The 16865-nt window shown below is 43.4% G+C and overlaps 1 long non-coding RNA gene across 14 annotated transcripts; it reads right to left on the reverse strand.

Moving 5' to 3' along the window:
- Window positions 1-3116: 3116 nt before the first annotated feature.
- LOC125537349 lies at window positions 3117-11593 on the reverse strand. Of its 14 annotated transcripts, none has more exons than XR_007295815.1 (10): window positions 10955-11593; window positions 10005-10347; window positions 9446-9617; window positions 8917-9005; window positions 7985-8049; window positions 7132-7824; window positions 6596-6662; window positions 5778-5865; window positions 4954-5693; window positions 3117-3705 (listed from the first exon to the last, which is right to left on the reverse strand). It is a non-coding gene; the product is annotated as an uncharacterized LOC125537349 (long non-coding RNA). The 14 variants fall into 14 exon arrangements; XR_007295817.1 differs by lacking the exon at window positions 3117-3705 and adding an exon at window positions 8706-8832 and having other exon boundaries at window positions 5260-5693; window positions 7132-7838; window positions 10955-11591; XR_007295818.1 differs by lacking the exon at window positions 3117-3705 and adding an exon at window positions 8706-8794 and having other exon boundaries at window positions 5260-5693; window positions 10955-11590.
- Between the last annotated feature and the right edge of the window lie 5272 nt (window positions 11594-16865).

A 16865-nucleotide genomic window follows, 5' to 3' on the forward strand; every position in this document is an offset into this window, starting at 1 on the left:
CCATCGAGTGCCGAGGGTGGAACCTCTTACATCACTCCTGATGAGACCTCTATAGTGTAGCTATACGGTCGAGGTCATCGAGGGTGATTTCCTCCTTAACCACTTCCGTTACGGCTCTGTCGTGCAACCCCTCAAGTGTGAACCTCGAGGGTGGATCCTCTTACGTTCACCTTGATGATAACATCGAGTGGAATTCACCGGGGGTGATTCCTCGGGGTTTCCCCTTGGTGTTAGATACACAGTTACTATGGTTACTATGACTTTGCACTGAACCATGTTACTAAAGAAGGGTCGGCCCTGAGGGGTACCCGCGCGAGCGTAATAGCGAGTCATGTGAAGTCGGGTTGACCTGGAAGGTGCCCGTGAGATACTTACGAGGCGTGGCCGGGCATTCTTAGCCCTTGCCGCAAGTACTCAAGACGGGGCGACGGGGTCACATCTTTCGTGAGTCTCTGCTCGTGACAGCACTGCCAACTCACTAACGGTTTGGATATTTGATCCGAGGGGCCTATGGCCTGATAGCACTAACCATCACGTGGGCATAGTATGGGCGTTCTACGTCGTATGCATCAGCCGAAGCTTAATAGACGTCATGTGATTGAGTGGCGTGCGCCGGGTTGGACTGGTAAGCACATGCCTTTTTAAGGAGGTAGCTAGGTCTGCTCACCGGCCCCCCACGCAACGTGCGGGAGTTACCGGGGCGATGGCCCAAGACCCCTGGGGGCATAGGTTTAGTCTGGCGTGCTTGACCTCTCTATTAAGCCTAGGTCGGGTTGCGGCATATTGTTTGGCCGAGGTCGGGCAGGACCGAGGAAAGTGTCTCCGGCTGGAGTTAATCGAGCGTGGTGGGTAAGTTGGTGCACCCCTGCAGGGAAGAAACATCTATCGGTAGCCTGTCCTACGGTAACAGACACTTGGAGTTGTATCCCGATCGATACAATTAGAATTGGATACTTGAGATGAGAAATGGTTATGAGAAATGGATAGTATGGCTCTGGGATTGCTTTCTCGCAGGGAGTCGAGAAAGGATCTCTGGCCGAGGTTGATAACGCTACTACTACTTTAAATTATGTTGATCTGTACTCTTCTATATGCTGCAAGATGCTTGAAGATGCTAGTCTTTGATAGGCTAGGCTTTCCCCTTCTTTTCTGGCATTCTGCAGTTTAGTCCACAGATACAACCCATTTCCTTTGTTACATATGCGTACTTAGTTTAGATCTGATGTATATCTTACGAGTACTTTGGATGAGTACTCACGGTTGCTTTGCTACCTCTTTTTCCCATATACCCGATTGTTGCGACCAGATGATGGATCCCAGGAGCCAAACGACACCACTGATGACTACTACTACCCCGAGGGTGCCTAGTACTACATGATGACCGCTGACGACTTTGAGTAGTTAGGAGGCTCCCATGCAGGAGGCCTTGCCTTTTCGATCGTTGTTGTTTTTGTGCTAGCCTTCTTAAGGCAAACTTGTTTAACTCATGTCTGTACTCAAATATTGTTGCTTCCGCTGACTCTTGTGTATTCGAGCTTATGTATTCGAGCCCTCGAGGCCCCTGGCTTGTAATATAAAGCTTGTATTATTTTAATTTGTGTCTAGAGTTATGTTGTGATATCTTCCCGTGAGTTTTTGATCTTGATCGTACACATTTGCATGTATTATTAGTGTACGGTTGAATCGAGGGCGTCACATCTCCTAGTATTCGTCAGTTTCATGATGGAGCAAGGAGAACCAGGCAAAGATCTACCGATGTTGGAGCAGGCGCAGGAGGCTGATCCACACGAGACAGAGAGCTCCAAGAAGATGGAGGTAGCCACTGAGCCGAATCCAGATAAGCTCACGGCCACTACTGAGATGGTCAATGCCCCATCTGAGGTTACAGCCCTCATGGCCCTACACGAGCAGTTTTCCCCCTTCGATGATGTGTCCCCCCCGTTGCGGTACCCAAGGTGATTTTCTTCTTTGCCGATCTCGAATGTTATTTTTCATCTAAGTATGCGGTGATAAATAATGCAAAATTTTATTAGCTTCGATGCCATGCTACCTTCCCTGTCATGCAGACCTTTGACTCTACATATTGGTTGAAATAACTTGTGTTTCTTATATTGGTAAGTAATTCAGAATTTGTTTCTATTTCAATTAGAGCCCTGATGCGGACAAGGATTGTGTGGTTGTACATGTCACTCGCTATGAGGCAGATGACCTAAATATATGTACTGGGAAAACAAAGTTCTTAGGTTGTTGGATCCTGAAAGCCATTTGCATTTATACCAATGTCGAGATGTATTCCAGCCTCACTGTTGTCAGGCGTATTGTCCAGGGTGTACTGAAGCACAAGAAATTCAAAGTTACTCGTTCCTTTGTGAGGCATACTGTTCTTGTCAATCTTATGCAGGAAGATGACGTGGCATGCCTCCACAAAATAAGTTTATGAGTGGCAAGGCCACAAGGTTATCTTCAGAAAGATTCACAGGATTGAGCTGCTGCTGGACATCCTCGGTGATGTTCATGGGAAGGTCCGTCTTATGTAAATCGCAAATTAGATCGAGGCATGAAATAGTTGCCCCACCTAGTGTTTAATAGTAGTTTGGATTGTGTCTAATTATCCGAACCTTGCCTATTATCGAGCCCTCTGGACTAGTACTCTCTTTGAATCTGTCTATGGGAACTACTGCTACTTTTGTGCGCCCGTGAATCATGTGAGAACCATCCTAATTGTTGCCGAAACATATCCGTCCTCACTAGTTTTTTCATGTAATATGGCATGGTAAGACATAAGTTGTCACGGTTTATCATACGAGCAGTGTGTGTTTGATGTAATAGAGTACTCTTTTGAGAATTGTGCACTAATGTATACATAGGGTAGGTAAGGCTGGTTAAGTACATGTAAACACTGCTGGTACTACCCCATTTGTAAAAAGTTCTGCAAAACAAGGCACATTGACTCAACTCGCTTCAACACTAGAAAAGTCGGCTATCAACTAGCTAACAATCAATAATCTATTGTCTGACATATAAGCAACTGCATATCTGATTACAGTGGTTCATGCAGTTAACTGAGGCCACACTGTAAATTCCAAATGTTCACATGCTAGTCCAGTGTTCATGTTGAACATGCACATTAAACTCAGCTTCATAAAATACTTGAAAAGCATAAGTTAAGAAATTTTATACATCTCAATGATTCATAGAACATAACAAATATTTACTAGTTCATAGCAAAAGACAAAGTTGTGAAAAGGTTTACAAATCAGAAAAAAATCAAGCAATGCTTCTCTGAGCAAAGGGCCTCCCTAGGCAGGCTTTACTTTCCTGGAGTTCACTCTGGTTTTTCTTGTTGCCACCATCCAAGGTTAGGTTCTTTCATTTCAAAATAACCAATTATAATTGTGTTCTTAGTTGGAATATTGCCACCATCCAAGGTTAGGTTCTTTCATTTCAAAATAACCAATTATAATTGTGTTCTTAATTGGAATGCTGAACTGAACCATGTAGTGTATTGAACATCTAAACTTTTTGTGCAGTTCTACTAAATTTAAGCACTGCTATTTGCAGAAATAAGCAGACCATAATGCCTTTTGTTCGTGCACCTGTCCCAAAAACCTTCATGCAGCCATGCTAGCTAGTCCTCCGTCCATGGATGAATTGGGAGAAAGTGCATTCCCGACTAGGATACAATTGTTTTCGCTCGTCCCTGCACTGCAGTTAGGAAGTAAAATGTATGATTCAGCTTCTTTCAGATTGCGTTGGCCATTCTACCTAGTCACTACCTATGTAGGAATACCTGGAAGATAGGTGGTTAGGCAACGGCAGCTAGGAATAGCCATCTCATTTTGTGCAGTTCTACTAAAACGGAGGTGTGTACTTTTGATTGCGCTGATAGAAACGATATGGAGACACACATCCTTGTTTCCGCAAATATGAAATACGGTTATTTAAATAGTGACAGTTATTTGCAGTGGCATATGATTAACATCAGCATCTATTGTGTTATAATTGGCACTACATTGACAGTATGAAAATGCCCTTAAGTAAGAAGTAGCATCACATCACATCAACACTGTCACTAGATTAACATGCAGAACAGTAGCATTAATATTACTGTCATGAGAATAGCACATGGTCATAAAATGTGCAATCAAAATTTTGCAGTTCCACTGGGATGAAGCAATGCTAGCGGTGTGAGATTTAAGTGTGACTACAAAAACACAATTCATGGGAAATAAAATGGTGGTGGCATTGCTTCAATTTATCGACAGCACTAGACCATTACTTAATAGTGACATTAGGTGGCATTGCTTAATAGTTTATGTGATTTTACATTAACGGTAGCGATATAGGCGTAGGGATAGCAGGGGCATAAATTGGTGAGGCAAATGTGGTTGCCCAAAGCAGCAAACACTCAGGCAGCATGTCTGCATTTGTCCCATTTTTTATCTCCTCGGTGACATTTTCCTATGTGAGCACAGGAAATCTAGAGCTGCTCGTTCTCATTTGTGTTGTCCCCCAACGCCCCTCACTTCCTTTCCTTTTTTCAACCAAAGAGACAGGTCCACTTCCCCCACTCTTCGCCATCCACCATGCTTTCTTCACCTTTTCAACCAAGGGAGCAGTTGGGTAGCCAGTATCCATTACTTTCTCCCCATTTCCTCTTAGAATCATGTCCTAGATTCATGCTACATTTCCCCATTTCCTCTTAGAATCATGTCCTAAATTCATGTTATAGATTTCCCACTTTCTTCCCTATTTGAATCAACCCTTAAATTCGACTGTATGAACTACCTCTAATAATAGTAAAAGTCTACGTGGCTTTGGAATAGTCGACGGGAGTAGAAAAATATGCACACGCAGCCACGTGAATAGTCGACGGGAGTAGAAAAATATGCACACGCAGCCACGTGAGGAACTGAGGCAGTAGAGAAAGGTCGGTTTCGAAGGAATATATACCCGAGGGTCGTCGGCACGTGGCAAAGACGACGTCTGGAGGCCGCATCTTGGCCACAATACCACGGGGAGGAAGAAGGGGTCGAAGGCCCTCCCGATCCGACGCTATCTCGGAGAGAATGGCACGGCCGTCGATCAGAACACGCGGGCAGCTGTTGGTCTCCTCCCTCACCGTCGACGACTGCATGGACGACGCACCTACACCCCTTCCCTGGTCGAGGTGGTTACGCCGGATTTGTGACCAGCCATGAGCAGAGAAAGAGTGTGTGTGGCCACCTATGCATTTTTTAGATCTGGAGAGCATGAGAGTGAAAGAGAGGAACCCTAATAAAGCAAGCACCGAGACTCCTGCTATATATATATATATATATATATATATATATATATATATATATATACACACACACTAGAGGTTGGGGCGCCCCCATGGCACGCCGCTTGAGCGGAAGCTCGGCGGTGCCAGATGGGTCCCATCAAACAAACCACTATGTACAAAGATAATTCCTCATCAACCAAAGCATTACAGTCTGCCGCACTTCCAGCTATTGGCCTCCTTGTCCATCTCTCCGGTGCCACACGAGAGGACGACGATGAAGATGCCACATATTGTTTGGCCTCTTGTTTATATCAGGTTCCACACGCCAAGGGAAGAGGACGAAGACACGGACTGCTCGACCTCGTTCGTGTCTCCGACGCTGTGTGTGACGGTGCAAGGACGACTGCAGTGCCCAGATGGGAGGACTCTAATCACATAACAGGTTACTGAGAACGATTAAGGTTGTAGTTCATGTGTGTGTTGGACAGACAAGCAGCCATATGATACATACCTGATCCAGAAGGTATATTTGTAGTAGGTGCCCTGAAAGCAGGAACTGAAAGTGTGGCCGCCGCCACAGCTACAAGATTCTTTGCAGCCTGTGACACAAACACAAATAAAAATCTAGCCATCCGGATAATATAATTTGTATTCAACAACGGTGACAACAATCGCAACCCGTAAATTAAGCAGCTCGAAATTGGCAACCCAACCCATGAATAAAGCGACGTCGATCCGAAATGCAGTGCCTCAAGTAACCGTTGGACATGAAAAAACCTACTGATTTTCTAGCTGGACAAACATAACGAGATCATAAGGAAAAATTAGCACAAGGAAAGGAGAGAAAAATACTACGGTACACTATAGATCAACCGACCTGACTACACATACAACTGGATTTTCAAAATTCCAAATGAAACACCATGTTCTAATTCTTTGCTGAAATACTTGAGCTGCTAATAGCAACACCAAGTCAGACTGTAGACTAAGGGTTGCCTTGAGTTGGATTAAGGTGTCTGTATTTCATATATACAAGTGTTATTCCATTCTGGACACTTCACTAGAAAGCAGATACCATCAACATGCTGCGAGACACCCCCATATCCATGGGATGGACACGGTTCTTATGGGCTTATGGCTAGTACTATTCTATAAAAGAGAAGTAGAGAACACATACAGTATGTGAGGTATTCTTATTAACAAGTCAGAAGATAAAAAGAGCTTGATGGCTTGAAAGAGTATAGTAGAGAAGTATTCCTGATGTAGGAACAAAAGCAAGTTTGCAAAGAAAAGATGAACTAAGAAAACGTCGACGATTTACAAACTTACAATTATAGATCTCCCAAATGCACCAGCACTAACATAAGCCCATGTTCCTGGAAGCATACCCAACAAACTGCATGCGTAAAAAAGCAATATCTGAGGTAACGTTTCTTTAAAGAAGAAATATATACTGATGACAACTTTTTCAATGTAATATTTCATCACAAAAGAATGCTCAATTTGCAGTGGATCGGAGGCCAGGGTTCAACTGTTCAAGTCCTACAATAGTTTGTGCGACCCATCCTCATAAAATCAGATGGAACCCATCGATTCTCAACACAAACAGTTCTAAATGTCAGGCTACCAATAAAGTCACTAAATTTAATTTCACCATAATGTCCCACAAGGATTTTTATTTGGCCACACACAACGGCTGAAGAAATATATTAACTTACAATGCGTCTCAATTATGGAATATTGATTAACCACATCATACTTGCAACCCGTAAATAGCCAAGGAATCTTACTCAGCCCGTAACAATTCCACCTAGGCAGATGGCACAAAAGCACACTAATAGGTCAAGATAGGAATGCTCACATACCCCGACAGCATGTGCTTGTTGTGATAAGCATTCACCGGCTTGCCGGCCTCATCCCTCGAGGGGCATATAAAGAAACATCACCCTGCATCAAAAGGTCACATTAAGAGGAAGAAGTAGGAAAATGAAGCATCAAGCAACAAAAAAATACTATCAGGCTGCAGTGCAGCAAAGCTGAAGAAATAAGCCCAAATCTGGCTTGTCAACGTTTGGGGCAGAGCTAACAAACAACTTCCCTGGAAAGCATGGGAAGGTTCCAATAATTTGGTCATCCGCTCCACTATACAAATTAATGGACATGTGCCAAAACAAAGAAATGAAGGAAATCATAGATAACAAAGTGAGGTCACATAATAGACTGAACTGAACTAAGATCAATATTACAATCTCCAATGAACTGAAGTGGAGACGGCGTCTCAGATCATGCTGGACAAGTCAAAAAGCTCGATTAGCATGGAGGTGGGTGTTGTCATACGTCGGCGAGGAGCCATGGGGGATCAGCTCGCCGCCCTCTGGTCGCGGCAGCATTGTCAGAGATGTGGTGCTCGCATGGACAAGACCAAGATGCTACCTCTGGTTTCCAGCGTGAGCATCACCAACAGACATGGCGGTGGCGCTGGTTCTTGCCTCCCAGTCTTTAGTGGAGAGGCCCGCAAGGAGGAAGGGTCCAAAGATATGCATACTCCGACCAATCATCTGGACATGCATTACTAACAAGGAGTGAGTTTGATAAATGTTGACACCCGATGTTGCAAGTTACAACATGGTGACTGAGAGATTTCAACAGCAAAGGAAAAAATGAAAGTGTCAAAAAATTTTAAATTAAAATTTGGAATAGAAGAAAACATAACCAAACCTTCTATGAAATTCTATAGAGATTTCAACAGCAAAGGAAAGCCTCGATATATTGGCTCAACAAATCTGCAATGTCACAATTAATTTTAGTCAGTTGTCTAAATTTGTGCATTACGTGATAACAAAACCTAATGTGCTATCTTATATCCTAACACGCTGACCAATATCTGACAGGATCCTAATTTTTTTCTGAATGGCTCCTGCGATTTTAGCAGATCAACTACATTACTTGTTGAGAAGGACTTAGCATATTTAGATAGCTTAATCAATTAGCTTATTAAACAGGAGAACCATATGCTAGGATTAAAATAGAACAAAAGCTTAATTATATCAAGAAAGATACGGTTGTGAAATCAGAAAGGATAGGGAATCGAAACGCAGTTGCAAGTGGTCATGCAAGCAACAGCGTACATGCATATAGCTGCTGATGAACAACCAAAATGGAAAAGGTCAGCCACCGACACGAATGCATCTAATTAGGGACTCACAAATGTTTAGAGAAACTCTTATGAAGCAATTTCAAGTTCTATTTCTAATCCTGGATTATCCCTAGGAAGCACTTCATAAAGAATGTTCATGTTATTCTGATTTGAAACAAGAGATGTTTTTCATGATGCAATCCAAAGGAACTGAACACCTCCTCTTGTCTCATATATATATATATATATATATATATATATATATATATATATATATATATATATATATATATATATATATACCATAGGAAAAGCAAGTCAGAGCTTCATCCTCTTGTCCTTCTCCATCAACCATGTGCCTAGCGTTGACTCCATCCTCCACACGAACATGACTAAAAAAAACTATGGGCATAAGAAAACCAAACTATACCTGCGAATGGGATTATGTGAATAAGATAATAACCAAAGAATCAGACATTCCAACAACCATAATCGGTTCAGCTGTAATACTCACCAGTAGAAGGAAGGCTCCATGCTTTCCCACCTCAGTCAACAGTCATAGCAGTAATGGATGTTGTGGCCTTACCGGTGTCGCGGGTCGATCTGTTCATGAAAAATTTCAGCAGCCACATGAGTACATACGAAAAGAACGATGATTTACATAGGAAAGAAAAATCAGATTCAAAGAGCTTTCTAGCTATAAATCACAAGTTGAAGTCATACTCTGTCTACGATACACAAAAAATGAGAAGCTCAGATGCATAAATCCTAAGTGACCATAAGATAAATATGCCAACATGTGAATCAGAAATCCAATGTTTCAAACTATTTGATGCCATTTGTCAAATGCATTTCTACTTTTCAGTGGTGATCATGTTCAATAAACTCTGAATTTTACACATTGTTATGACATCTTTGTATAGAATACATACTTCATATTTCTCCATGAAAAAATAGATTTGCAAGGCAGATAACTTGTTCATACAACTAAAACAATTGCTAATGAAAGAACATGCATCAAATCTTATAACATTAGAGCTTACGTCTTTTTCAAAGCCTTGGTTGTTGACTTGTTGTTGGCTTTGAGCTCCTAAACTTGCTTTCACAAATAGTCCGTATCAACTCTCAGCTTCTTCATCTTCTCACAATAATTGATCTCCTCTGAAATCAACCCAGAATCCTACTTAGATGGCATCGACTGCAAACTTTCACTGCCTGGAGAAAAAGTAATTAAAAGCAGGGCAAACAGATAGAAAACAAGTGCCCTAATTAGCATTGGGAAAACCTGTTCTGCAAGAAACTTGCTTAAGAGGGGCTATGGTAACAAATTGTTAGAGCCAAATACTTCAAGAATAAAACTATTAATACTAGCAAAACAAGAGTCACTGCTTCCCCTTACTGCAAATCAGTTATGAAGGCACTCTCCTAAAAAAATACCAGATCAATGATTTTAGAAGAAGCTTGCTTCCTAAGCTGTATTTATGATGGACTGAACTAAATAACAAGGTTAAGGATTCACAACCCTGACAAAGTGTTTTGGTGTTTGAACAAAAAAGGGGTATTTAGTAGGAGGTGCTAGGTGGGAGCTCTGCCGCTGCTTACCTTGCCGTTGCTGCAATGGATCCCGAGCTCGGGGGAGAGGGGGGGCCGCTGCTTCCCATCTGGAGCTCGGGGGAGAGGGGGCGTGCGTCCGAGGCATGGGAGCGCCATCCATGAGGCAAAGGAGCACCAGAGAGCACGGCAGGAGCCAGAGATGACCAGACAAAGGCGCCGGAGAATCGCCGACGACGAGGAGGCTCCCGTGATGCTTATTGTGTTCGATTGTGGCAACTGGTTGCCTGCACAATATTGACCAACGTGTAGTCCATGATTTCCGCCCAGGTTTTGTGGCTTTCGAAGTTTTGTGCATGTGTTCTATCCTCCTATTGGAAGAGTTGCACGAATCCTGTCCAACACAAACAAAATTTCAGAGCAGGCTGTGAATCACAAGTTATGGACTGCAAAGAAACACACAGTCACGTGGCATAAGTACAAACAGGTGATAAAGCAGCAATCCATCGACACAAAACATAACCAAACAACGCGGCAGAAGCAGTCATAAACATGGATGAATGCATGATGAATCACACCTAAGTTGATGCAAAAGAGCAACACCAAACACACGATCAACACCCCACACGTTCTAATACTTAAATTCCAACTTTACTAATGACTTATTTTCATTTTCTCAGTGAAAAAAACTGAGGTCTCCGACTTACTGCTTAATGGTTTTGTGAAGCCGCAAAAAAAATAAACAACAAAGTATTCTAATATTATTACAAGGCTGCACAGATGAACATATATAAGAGCTTTTTTGCGAATTGACTATATGAGCTTTCTGTAGAACAGCACAAAAAATAGTACAGCAGAAGAAATAACAATTCCTGCGAACAATACTAAAATATTAACACAAAAATCGATAGAAGAATGCAACAGAACATGGCTGAATAGAAATTTGAATTGACGAGAAAATAAAGGAGGAAACAAGATGGGCAAAGGTGTGTGAATCTCACCTTGATCCCTCGGCCAAGCCCCTCTGACTGTCTGGCACTCGCGTCGCCAAGCCAGCGAGCCTCGCCGTCCCTCGACCAAGTCGTTCCCTCTGCCTGTCCAGCGCTCGAAGTCGCCCAGCCGACGAGCCTCGCTGTCCCTCGACCAAGACGCTCCCTCTGCCTGTCCGGTGCTCGCCCCCAACCGCCGAACCCGCCTACAACCGCCCCTCCCCGACCCTCCATCAACCCCTGTTGCTTCCGCCCGCAGCCCCCGCGCCCGCCTCGCCCCTGTCGCCGCCATGGGAGCTGGTTTGCCGTGGTAACGAGGAAGGGAGGTTGGAGGCGTGGCTGTGTTGACGAGGGAGAGACGAGGGAGGGATGTGGCGGCTGTCTGACGAGGGAGGGAGAAGTGCATCGACTATGGGATTTGGGGGGCTAGGGTTTGTGGGTGGAGCCGTGGAGGTAACGAGAGAAGGAGGAACATACCGAAAAGCTTCTTTGATGCATGACGTTCAGTGGTATGCTTATCAGCGCCATTGGTTTACATGTGGATCATCATCTAGCATTTACTGATCAATGTATAAGGGAGCTGCAGCTGATTTTCATCCGGCAGTATTCATCGCGTAATCCAGCACCTTGGTCCTGGATTCATCCATCTCGCGTAGCATATGTCCCACTAGCCAGCTCCTTATTAGGTCGGAATCTGGAACTGGTTACATTTTATACCAACTTGATGCACAGGTACAAGATCGACACATTAGGTTGACCTCTGTCACACATATATCCCGAGGAGCAATTAATGCACCTAAGCAATTAACTTGCTAGTTCAATAGTTTTTTTAGTTGTCATGCGATCACTAGTGGATAATTAGTTCGTCAATTTACCTAATCATGGTGTACTAATCGGACAACTGTGTACAATTTATATGCACCCCAATAACATACATCCATTACTAATTGACTAAGACTGGTCATAGTGAGGAGTAACTTAGACTAGTAACATGCATATGTTACTAGTCTATGGTACTATCTCTATAGCGCATAGTATTATAGATTAGTATCATAGATGGTCTCATTTATTGTCATGCATGACACATAGTAGCACCACATTTATTATGTTAGGGTATCTATCTATATTACTATTACCATCTCTCTCTTCTTTAATTGCCTGTCACATAAGCACGTTTACAAGTCTTAAGTACATGATACTATTTATGTTACCCCACTATGGCCAGCCTAATTGAAGCATGCGTTTGCATTTAAGTACTAATCATGTCATTTTTAACTTCTCGTGCCGCAAATTGCCTTAACACTCGCTCATTATGCAGCACTGTAACCTTGTTTTTTTTATTTGACCAGACAATCCTCATCGTCTCACCACCACGCGCACTCAAATCATTTACTGTTTTTCTCCCCCTTCCCCACCTCTCACCTACCGGAAACGCTCACGGCGGCGCTCAAGATCAAAATCTCCAGGGCTCCCACTGCCACCGCCGCCGGCACACAATCAACACTTTGCGGCCACTTTCTCAATAGCTCGGATGCTTCCACCCCCTCCCCCCTTCGTGGCTCTGCTGGCGAGCCGAACCAGCCATCGATCTTGTGTACGATGAGTTCGACATGCTCATAATCTAGAGTTTCAAAGCTTTTGCATCAAAGGGGGGGTTTTTTGGAACTGTTTATGCAAGACGTGACTCCTCACTCGAACGTCTGGTGGTAGCATATTTATGGCGTCGTTGTCACGGCCGTCCTTCGGCCTGTCTTCGGACCTATATGAGCCAAAACAGATGCACACACATAGTCAACAGTATCGCAGCCCAATCCACCCGCACACTCGAATACTCGCCCGAAACAGCATGCATGCACTACATGTCTCGCCAAAATATATATACTGTATAAGATAAAGTCAGGCCATGAGCTGCATGCACGCATGCACATTTACTAGCTGCACGCATGCACATTTACTAGCCCGCCATCTTGATCGGCCCCTGCCATTCTTCTTAACACCATGCCCTCATTTTGCATATAGCACGGACATGGCACAACCTGTATCACATGCATGCGCCAGCACACAAAATATCCCCGCCCCCTAAACAAACACCACCCAACATCTTGCTCACACCACCACACTGTCAAGTTCTCAAGAAACACTTCCAAGTTCTCAAGAAACTAGTTGTTGATCTATGATGGAAAAAAAAAGAAATCATGCTCAGTTAGAAGAACTCCATATTGCAAGAACATAGCTTCAAAATTGATAACTTAGTTTCCCCTCCATGTCGACGAACTCCATATTTTTGTCGATCATGCAATAGATCCAGCCGAAACACCAAAAGCTTTCGGTTTACGTTTTTGCTTTTATGTGCCACGCCCGGGCTAGCTATATTGAATGGTGCGAAATGCATGGGCCCGGGCTAAAACAACACGCACGTAAAATGTTGGCCAGGTACTTATGGGGCCATATTATCTGCCACATGCAAGCGTACCTGAGCCGATTCTCGCATAGGATGCCATCATGCTTGGTACAAGTGATAATGCAAACCGGGCGCCGGACACACCATACTGGACCTCAACGTGAGTATATAGTACCATCCGCATGTAGTATATGTCCCACGTATTGTTCCAACATTACAGGTTGTCACTGGTTCCTCGCATCACGATGCATGCAGTGCACGACGAGGATAAAGTGCGCCAATGCCGCCGTGCACTGAAAGTGCGCTCCGGAAGAAACGATGTTATATGGGGAGGTGTGTTTTTTCAACCCTTTTTTCTCCTGCACCTGCCCAGCCCCTTGTGTCCACGTGGATAGCCCCATCGATCGCTCTTTACACGACTCCTAATGGGTTTAATATATATATATATATATAGTGGAGTGTTTTTTTTTATACTAGCCGTTATTAATTTGAATATGAGCGAACCACTATTTTCAATTAAAGTTCAAGTAAAAATAAAACTCGATCAATAACGTGCCACCGCCTCCAGGTCACACTATCAAATCACCGCGTCCAGGACGCACTATGTACTGTATCATTCACGTGCGGTCCCCGACCCTCCATCAAGTTGAAAACTACATTAGTCAAAATGTCTACTGGGATGCCTCTTTGTAAACAAATGCGCTCATAGCTTCAAAAAAATGTTCTCCTACGCGTACCCACGAGTGGGTGAGAAAACTAGTGTGTGCGTGCACCGCTTCTCTTCGCGAGAGTACAATATACTACACCCAAAGAACGTTCGGCACAAGAGTAATAGTATAAGTGTGTGTCGTGTGAGTTAAAATAAAAGGTGCGCAAGGTCTTTTATTTTTGAAAAGTTCTGAGGGTAGGGTGTGAAGAGCACATATGTGTGTGACGTATACCTATAGAGAGACGGTGGGTGCGAGAAGACTCGAGAGAGTCGTGACTCGTGAGGGTGAGTGTGTGCGTGATAGAGAGGGGGCACGTATCAATGCAATGCATGTGTCCATAAATCATGTCTAACAAACGTTCGCCACAAGCCGTTTCCTGACGAACGCAGTAAGAACCATTAGATGGGCATCCGACAGTGTCAGTTTTGCCATGGTTTTTAACAGAACAACCACTCCTCCGACACACAAATCTTCCACGTGAGTGTTAGCGACTGTTGTATGCTCCTCCCTCCGTTCCAAAATTTAGTGCATATAGCTTTCTAGAAAATTCGAACCTTGCAAACTTTTACCGAGTTTCGTATACCAAAATGCACGTATAGATTACCTAGTATATATCATTTCTTTCGTCTTCGAGAGGTAACTATAAAGATGGGGGAGGAGTGTACAAAAAAAGACCGTCGTATCACCTGCAGCAATTTCAACCATCCTTTGGTGTGGAGGAATATCATAGGAACTCTATATGATATGATTTTATAGGATTTTTTCCATTTGAGCCAATTGGTTCATAGGAATAGATTCATATACTCCACATTTTAAAGGAAAATAAACATGATATCATTTTTATAGCTTTACAGACACTTGGTTCATATGAATGGATTCCTATACTCCCATAATTTCAAAGGAAAGTAAACATTAGCATATATTCAATAGAAAAGTTCCTATGATGTGAACCAAATGATATGTATTTTCTAATCCCTCCTCATAGGAATTGAGATACATGTCATCTCTAGATTCAATGGAAAAGTTTCTATGATGTGAACCAAATGACATCTCTTTTCCAATCCCTACTCATAGGAATTGAGATACATGTCAACTCTTTCCCTAAAACTTCCATGTATATATCTTCTAAATAGTTAGTACAACCCACTAGTAGCTTTTTTCCTGGACAGGCAACTATGGCACAAGAACACATCATGCATGCAAGTCATCAATCACATTGTTTTTGTACTTTATGCATGCAAGCACCACATCATCAATTCGTGCATGTTAATCATAAGTTATTTCTTGCATTAGATTTCGTATTGACAATGTACGTGTTGGTCACGTGCACACATATGTAGTTCACATTCACATTTTTGTTAGAAATGTCATTGTTTTAACCGCAATTCATTTTTTCTCTTTGTATTACATTTTCATTTTAAGCATACATTCACTTCCCATTAGTTATAGATGTTTTTGGAGGAAATGTTATGCATTATTTTGAGTAGCAAATATCACGCGTCTGCGGCTATATCAAAATGCGGGGCCCATGGGTCATTGCCTTTCCGTCAAACCTACATGCACAATTTTTTGTACGTATATCTCCACTGGTCCCCAAACCCAAAATGCTTCCTTGTTCTCGTAAAACCGAGTGGCCCACCCGTATAAAGCGTCAACTCGAACTCAATCCCTCTCCCGTTTACTACAGCGTGGCCCCGCACGCCGTAGTACTCTTACAAACCCTACCCGCCACACGCATCATCAGTTTTCTTCAAGAGGACAAGGGAGACGCGGATTTGTAGTGGAGGCTCCTACCCTGGCGTGCCCTAGGTAGCTGCCGCACGCATCATTGGTTTTCTTTTTTCTTTATGCTCTTGCCCCCTAGAGTGAAATGATGGTTGCTTCGTTCGTCCAGCTTAATGCGGGAAAGGTGGGGCTTTGTGATTTGACCCCTCATCCCTCATTTACTACTACTGCGGTGCTACAGCCGTGGTGCCTCCATGTCCAACCGCTGCTCCAAACTGTAAGTTGGTGCATGGTACATGGAACAAGACGATGGATGAGACACATGTCGGCCAAAGCGGTCCTGGTAAGTGTCTCGACTATTCGTGTGCGAACTGACCCTACTGAGTTACTACGCCAACACGATAGGAGTAGCCTACCACTTGGTTTTGCTCCACGGTGAATCACGACTATATTGATCCAAAAATATACTACTCCCTCTGTCTCGGTTTATAGGGTGTGCATGTAGTTCTAGGTCATCGATTTGACTAACTAAATATGAGTTATATGTCACAAAAAGTATATCATTGGATTCTTAAGCAGATGTAGTTTCTAAACATATATTTTCATCACATATAATGCATATGTAGCTAGTTAAATTCTCAAGCTAGAACGACGTGCATGCCCTGTAAACTGAGACGGGGCAAGTAGTAAAAATGAGGTGATTTTACCGAGCGGTGTGCGGGGGAGCATGGCCTGAAATGCGATTCCACGTGTCATGATGTACCAAGGCGAGGCGCATCCCTCATGAGGCAGAACAATGGCAGAAGCAAATATGTGGTTTTCTTGAAGGAGATGATGGCGAAGCAGATTTATCGAAGTGTGAAATAAGGGTTGCTTCGTCCGTTTGGGGGAAAGGTGTGGCATTGTGATTTGACGTCTCATTGCTCATTATTACCATTGGGGCGCTACGACTGGGGTGCGCCCCCTTGCTTTTCTGCACTGTTATTTGGTGCATCACATGTCGACCCGGTTGTTATATGTCCCACATGTCGGCGAGAGGAAGTACAGAATTCATGAAAGCGAGCGTCTTCACTCTTTTAGTACGATG

Source organism: Triticum urartu, chromosome 2 (assembly GCF_003073215.2).
Source record: "Triticum urartu cultivar G1812 chromosome 2, Tu2.1, whole genome shotgun sequence".
Taxonomy (NCBI): Eukaryota; Viridiplantae; Streptophyta; class Magnoliopsida; order Poales; family Poaceae; genus Triticum; species Triticum urartu.